This window comes from Acyrthosiphon pisum, chromosome A1 (assembly GCF_005508785.2).
Source record: "Acyrthosiphon pisum isolate AL4f chromosome A1, pea_aphid_22Mar2018_4r6ur, whole genome shotgun sequence".
Taxonomy (NCBI): domain Eukaryota; kingdom Metazoa; phylum Arthropoda; class Insecta; order Hemiptera; family Aphididae; genus Acyrthosiphon; species Acyrthosiphon pisum.
Genome location: NC_042494.1, coordinates 167,625,168 through 167,633,137, shown reverse-complemented (window position 1 = coordinate 167,633,137; position 7,970 = coordinate 167,625,168).

Sequence of the window (7,970 nt, the reverse complement as noted above, 5' to 3'; positions counted from 1 at the left end):
GTTGGATTAAAATCATTTGTAAATAATTAGATACCTATATTTTATGCAAATACAATTATTAATATTATTTTAAAATTATATAGGTTATGATAGAAGAGGACTTACTCTAATTATTTACAAATGATTTAAATCCAACTATTAAAAAAGCAGGTGGATGTCGTTCTGCTGTATAGTAGGTTACACGTGGGTAATTGTATAATGGGTTGTATTAGACTTGAATTCAATGATAAAATATCATTGTATAAGAAAAACGATTCTGAGTGGAGACGGTTTGTCAGTCTGGGTATTTTATATTGTTATTATTTATTTTATCATATAAGTTAAATTAATATTATAATATTATAATTTTTTATTCATTTCTATGGTGATAAACAAATCGTTAGGAATTAAAATCCCATTTTTAGCGTCTTTTCGTAATTTTTCGGTGGTTTTTCCCACGGCATTAAATAACTATTGAGAAAATCGGAAAATGACCTCTTTAAAGTACCATATTGATTCAATTTGCTACAAGATAAGGTACTACATGTTGAAATCAAAGCACTCTTTCTGATAGAAATTTTGTATACAGGATATAAAAAAAAAAATAAAATAAAATAAACACCATTGTAAAACCAATAGCTTCCTTGCTCCACTCAGAATCTAAAATGTCATTCAATTTAATATAAAATATTAGATTCTGAGTGAAACGAGATAATATGTATAATATTTTTAAAATCTATACTTTTTATATCTATATTTAATCTATATAAATATAATCTATATTTCGTATATTATTAAAGTGATAAATCCAGTGGCATACTCAGGGGGGAGAGGTTAGGGGTTATATCCCCCTCTATTGTCTTTATTTGCTGACCTTCATAAAACCACTTATTAGTTATTACTGCAGCTGTTTAGAGTCATTCATTTTTTATTAATTATTAATTTTATTCGTTGAGTCAACAAGCTTGGCATTTAATACAAGACTCTTAATAGTTAATATATTCTTACAATAGCAGTTAATATATAAAGACAGTCACAATTTTTTTTTATAAGCATTTAGTTCGAATTTTGACCTGCAATTACGAAAAAATCACGAAAATGTGCAAATTATTTTGAGTTAGAAATTCATAAAAATTTTTATTTTTAAATCTAACTATCTAAGATTTTGATAATTTAATACTAGATTTCTCATAAGTTTGTCTACCTTTATCAAAAAAAAAAATGTTTACTAGCTGGAAAGTCAAATTAAATTTTTATGAGCGTTTGAAGTTCAAATTTTAACATCATTGGATATTCACTCGATTTCTCATGTAGTGATTTTCTTATATTGTATTTTTTTTCATATTATATATAACAATGCATTTTTATTTGTTTGCTCAAAAAGCGTGAAAATATAATACACGGCTCCTAATATATTTTTACAATAGCAGTTGAAAAATATTAAAAACACATATGCACAATTTTTTTTATAAATATTTAAAGTTTTAATTTCAACAAAATTTATCGAACTTAAATTTTAAAATGCGAGTAAGTGGATGTCATTCTGCTGTATAGTAGGTTATAAGTGGTTTCCTACTATACAGCAGAACGACATCCACTTACCTGCTTTTTTAATAGTTGGATTAAAAATCATTTGTAAATAATTAGATACCTATATTTTATGCAAATACAATTATTAATATTATTTTAAAATTATGTAGGTTATGATAGAAGAGGACTATTCTTATAATGTAGATAATGATTTGGCAACAATAATAATAAGTGATGATTTATAATTATTACCTATTTCATATGTTTGTTGACGTTATTTCATTCTGATATAAATTAAAAATAATAAGTTAGGTATTTCTAAGTTTCGACTTCAAATTTAATTTAAACTAAAAATTGAAACAAGGTAATAAATAAATAAATGTATAGCATGTAACTAAAAATAACTTAATAGTCAACAAACATTTTGAATTTGAAATTCTAGTTGGCAATTTTGAAGATTACACCCCCCCCCCTCCACGATTTTTTTTTTTTGAGATCGTCCCTGACCATACTACAGTATTTACAGTAATTGTATCAATCATATCAAGTGTATCAACAATATGTTGACTAAGTATTTAACATTACAATTCATCTTATTTGCCATCATAGATATTTGTAATATTATAAAATGGAATTTTAATTAGTTTCCATATTATATCACGTCTTTTAAAGATTTAATCATTACTAAATTTATTTTTTTTTAACTTATTGTTTCAATTTTTCAAGTCAATGTTTACATATTTTTGTAATTCATGAAATACTCAAGGTAAAATTATATATTTCAAAATAATTATTTAATAAATACTGATAAATTATTATAAAAATAATTACCTTATAAAAAATCAGCTTGTTGACCCGTTTTAAAATCTCGACTGATTTTTTGATATTATAACAGCATATACATCTCGTACTGGTTCGTACTCAATCTAAATCGAAATGATTTCATATCTCTCTCGCACGGGAATTACTATTTATTTTATTGTTATCTGTGTATACAAAGCTATCAGGTACAGAGTATTTAGTAGGTATCCAAAAGAATACCGTTCACTTTATCTCAACGTTAAACTATAAAATTTAAACCAAAACCAAGATACACTTCTATAATCTATATTTTTTTTCATTTTTTGGCGAGCGAAATCGGGTTATAGGTACAACTAAAATTGGATGTCGGCTTATCCGAAGTTAATAGCCCCAAAAAATGACTGAACTGTTTTTAATAAAAGTTACTTCAATAGATTATTACTTGAAAATTAGAGGGTGTATACAGCTTGATTGTTCAACTCATATAGGCTGTTGATAGGTAAAAATCCTACATGATTTTTTTTAGCATACGGAAAAAGAAATTTTTTTGATCAATCTAAATGGTTGCAATTTGTTACATATTATATTAATATCATTATAATTAGAAAAAATATGGTATATACATTTTGTACAAATATATTTATTAAAAATACAAATCTTTGGCCTGGACAACGTCGGCCTGGACAGCTAGTGTATATAATATTAATATTTAATACGTATTATTTAGTCATTGTTATCCCTCAAAAAGTGAGTTATTTATGCCTTATCTCAGATAACTGTGATAGTAACTAGTGTATAAAATTCTGTAAAAAGGCTAATTCTATTGAGATAAAAATGTAATTGTAATGTATAATTGTTAGCGAGCGGTTTTTTAGTTACCTATATTATGGACCGTTCAAAACTTTTGCCCCTCCCCCCTCTCAAAACATTTCAGACGCCACTGCACTAAACTAATTTTGGCATTACAAAAATAACAAATTGTTTTTAAATTTATAATAGTATTTTAATTACTTATCTATAATATAAAAATGAATCGCAAAATGTGTTGGTAAGCGCATAACTCAACAACGCCTGGACCAATTTAGCCAATTATTTTTTTTAATGTTCGTTGAAGTCCAAGGATGGTTTTTACAGCGAGAAAAATTCAAATAATTGCTGGGAAGACCTTAAAAACAGCCATCCATGGCAATGTAATCACTGATCAAGAACATCATCTATGGTGGTCGATTATTTGTGAGCTCTCTGTTAATGAACGATTAAAATTATAATGATTTGGTAGATGAACAATGCCATTACATTTTTTATTCATTATTCGTGTATGTATATTATTTAAAGACGTACATTTTTATTAAAAAAGTTGAAAATTGAAACATCAACAAACTGTCAATATCATAAGTGTTGTTTTTCTTTGATTTTCTGTTACCTACTCTACTGAGTTTGCTTTTGTCAACTGATACACGAATTAAATTCGTATATCGTGTTTTGTGCAGAGTGTTAAGTTACCTATGATCACTAATTATTGCATGTGACACAATAATTTATATTTGATATGCCTCCTATACGACGAAGCAATTTAGGTAGAAAAACCCGATTTGATTTCATATAATATAAAAATGAATCGCAGAATGTGTTGCTTAGCGCAATAATTCTACTGTACGTGTGTTGTGACTGAACTCCTCCTAAATGGTTAGACCGATTTGAATAAATTTTTTTGTATGCGTTTGCGTTTATTCATCTGATTTTAGTACGGTTAGGTTAGGTTAGGATTTTGTATTAATTGATTATATCAATCCACCATAGGTAGAATACGACAAACTTGGTATAACTTTGATACTTTAGAGTTAAATCATACACTAACGTACATACAGCAAGGGGTCCGCGATTTACCGCAGGTAGATTGCCTACCTGATAATGTACTGCTGTGAATCAGAATTTTTATTCCGGGCAACGGAAAAGTTAAGATTAATTTTGAAACCATACACCGAATATTAAATAACGAATTGAACAAAGTTTGAGTCACATATAGTTGGTACACTTGATGGGCAACGAAGTGCACGGGCTCAGCTAGAATAAATAGATATATTAGGTACCATTTGTTTATTTGGTATGGTACCTATAGTAATATTATACTTTTCATTAAATAATAATAAAAAAAATGTAACAGTTAATTACTGTTACTTAAGTGTTAATCAGCAACCTCTTATTGAAGCCTCAGCGTCTAATTGTCCAATTATATCTTCAATATCAATTTAATGTTGTTGTAGTATAGCTAAGACTGCTAAATCGCTCAATCGTTCTTGGCTCACTTTGACTCTCAACTCTCAGGTAGGTATATAGAGCTGAGAAACATCAATCATTAGAATATTTTACGCAGTATTTGTAGGAATGGTTAGTGAGAATACATCTGTATAAATTTGGAATCATGTAAGTATATCTTTAGATTTAATATAATTTATCTTTTCTATAGTTAAATTATGTATTCATAGTTTATAAAATATAATCTATTTAATATTTTGATCTTACTTGAGAAATCATTTGATTCCGCTTCATATGTACCTATTACAAACTTAATTTTTTGACTGATTTCTAGGACTTTCATTAAATAAGACATCATTCATAGAATTCAACCTACGTAAATCATTTTCTTTGGATTTACTATTCGTGCACACTATAACTGCGTCTAAAATTTTAAAAAAACAGATTTATGCGAAACGGTCTTGTACAGTCTGTATTGTTTGTTTTGACACCTGCAGCTAATTTGAATGACGCCGATTTTAATTGTTGTAGTTTAGGGTCACTAAAACCATAATTTTCTGAAACAGTAGTACCATCCCATACTTTCCGAAAAAATAGTCTTCCGTTCTTAATTCTTCAAAACTTCTTATGGTTTCTTTAACCATTTGATTTACTAAACCATATTTTAATATTCCGCCGGCTTACACGGGCCCCTCATATACGCTCCAAACGTTTAACGCTTAACGATCGTAGCCGCCAACTAAGACACCTACTGACCTCCAAACATATATTCATGTGAATAACAAACTCCTTATTTACAAAATGCTACTAAAACCAATATGGGTCTATGGTATACAGCTCTGGGGATCAGCAAAGCCTACTAACATCAATAGAATACAAACCTATCAATCTAAAACTCTAAGACAAATCACTAAAGCCCCATATTTCGTTTCCAACCACACACTACATCACGACCTCTCCATACCCTTTGTTGCAGATGTGGCTAAAACACACTACAAAAGATTTCACAACCATCTCTTAAACCATAGAAACCCACTCATGCATGATATTTCTTCCTTGACTATCCCCGGTAATCCTCCTAAACGGCTAAAGCGCAAATGGTGTAGAAACCTGCTGAATAATTAAATTTCTTCAATACTCATGTTTTTTTTCTTTCTCTCTTTAACGTAGTACCTCCACTGGGAGACTTCTACGATCTGTTGTATCTACTTTGTTACTTCTAATATTCCTCAGTTGTTCTTATTGTTCCTCGTGTAACAGATTGAATAAAACATTTAATAAACAAAAAAAAATAAAAATATTTTAATATTGAAGATTACAAATATTTGGATATTGTCTTTAATAATATATCTTCCAATAAAATGAAAGGTATTACAAATTCCAGAGTTAGTATGATTTTGAACAAAGCAGCAACATAATCAGATATCTTAAGGCTTCATAAAAATAACTGCAGTGTGTATCACATAACGCCTTCAGCGTTTTGGGCCTGCACCAGAACTTAGCATTTGTTCAAAATTACCAAACTTTTTGTGTGATGATGCTCCTACAAATTGGCTTACTACAATATTTTGAAATAAACTATAATAAATTATTTGTTTTGAATTTGAAGTACCTATGGACAATTCAATTGAGAAAGATTAATCAATTCAGATAGGCATACATTATTGTTTCAGATATTATTAAAATTGCATAATATCAATTGTGTTAACTATAAAATATGATAGCTCTATACTTATTATATTTTATAGTTAACATCATATATTATGATATAATATTTTGACTATTGTCTGTAGGTGCAAAATCATACTTCCCCCCCCCAAAAAAAAAGAAAAAAATGAATCCGCCACTATTAGCACACAACTAACATACCTACAGCATTAGTCCGGTAATCTTTATAATTACCCACCAAAGTGTTTATCTTAAAATTTTCTATTTTCCAATAATTACCAGTCGCCAAAATGACTATAATATACCTACAATCTACATAATATTAAATATAACTACCTATCCGACATTTAATTACTTGATTTACTTAGCACTGAAATTGGTTGCATTAACTCTTACAACCACAATGGCTGATAACAAAGGACAAAGCACGAAAAAGGCGACCGAATCCCAAAAGAAAGTTCAAGAGTCTCAAGATCAGGTACCTAAATGTACACTCTAACTATATGAACACTAAATAAATATATTTGTATGAGTGCCTTACCAGTTTTGTATGTATTCAAAGAAATTACCTATCTAATCATCTATACATATTTAAAGGTCCTTGAAATTACGAAAGCCGATATTAAAAAGATGTTAAGACAAAATCAAATTCACTTTGATTTAGAAAAACGCGCAGGTACTAAAATTATAAATTATAATTATTCTTTATTTACTACATAATATACCTACTAATTAAATATTTTAACCAATCAATTAAAAAAAAATTAAAAGGAGAATTATTTAATTAGTTGTTAGTTAAGTTATGTTATAATTTCAAAACTAGGCAAGTTAATATTATATATTAGGGAAATTTAAAAAACATTCATTCTCAGGAAAAAAAATGAAAAAACTTATTTCTTTATCGACTGGTCTATAATAACTAGGTAGTTTTTATTTTTATCTTAGTAACAAAAACTATAAACCATTTAATTATACTAGATAGTTTAAAAATGAAGAAATTCAATAATTCTTTTAGAATAAAGAGAAATTATTATCCAAGAATATCCAATTTTTTTAAATTTAATTTAATAAATTTAGCTGTGAAAAATACTTTATATTTTACTACAATAAAAATTATTTAATATTAAGCTGTTATATTTATACAGTGTAACAGCGCCGGATTGAGAGTTTTCGGCCCACCGAGATTTTAAATTTCTATCTTTACTGCTCTAGCGTGTATTATCGCGATTGACAATTCTTGAGAATTAAATAACCAATACACTATACATCAGTATTATACAGCTGACGCATCTATTGTTTTAACCGTGTATTTGGATCTATATTTTACTATATCACTATCTAAAAATACTAGACTACTTTTGTCCAAAAATAATAACGGCCCAAATTTTACGCGGCCCACCGAGATTTTCTCGGTAGCTCGCCGGTTCAATCCGGGCCTGCAGTGTAATGATATCTACGTCATTGCACCAACACAGCTTCATGACTCAATATCATCATAACACTATTAAATATTTCATTACCAAAAACCACAATAACTATCTGCACCCATGTACCCATTATATTACCCAAAATTATACATAACAGCCATCATATTCATTATACAATTAAATTACAAAACAATGTCTAATAAACAATATAATAAATATATGTACCCATGTACCCTGATACTAACCAAAAGGCACAAAAAGCCATATATACAGTGTATTCACGCGTAAGAGGTACCACTAAATATTTCG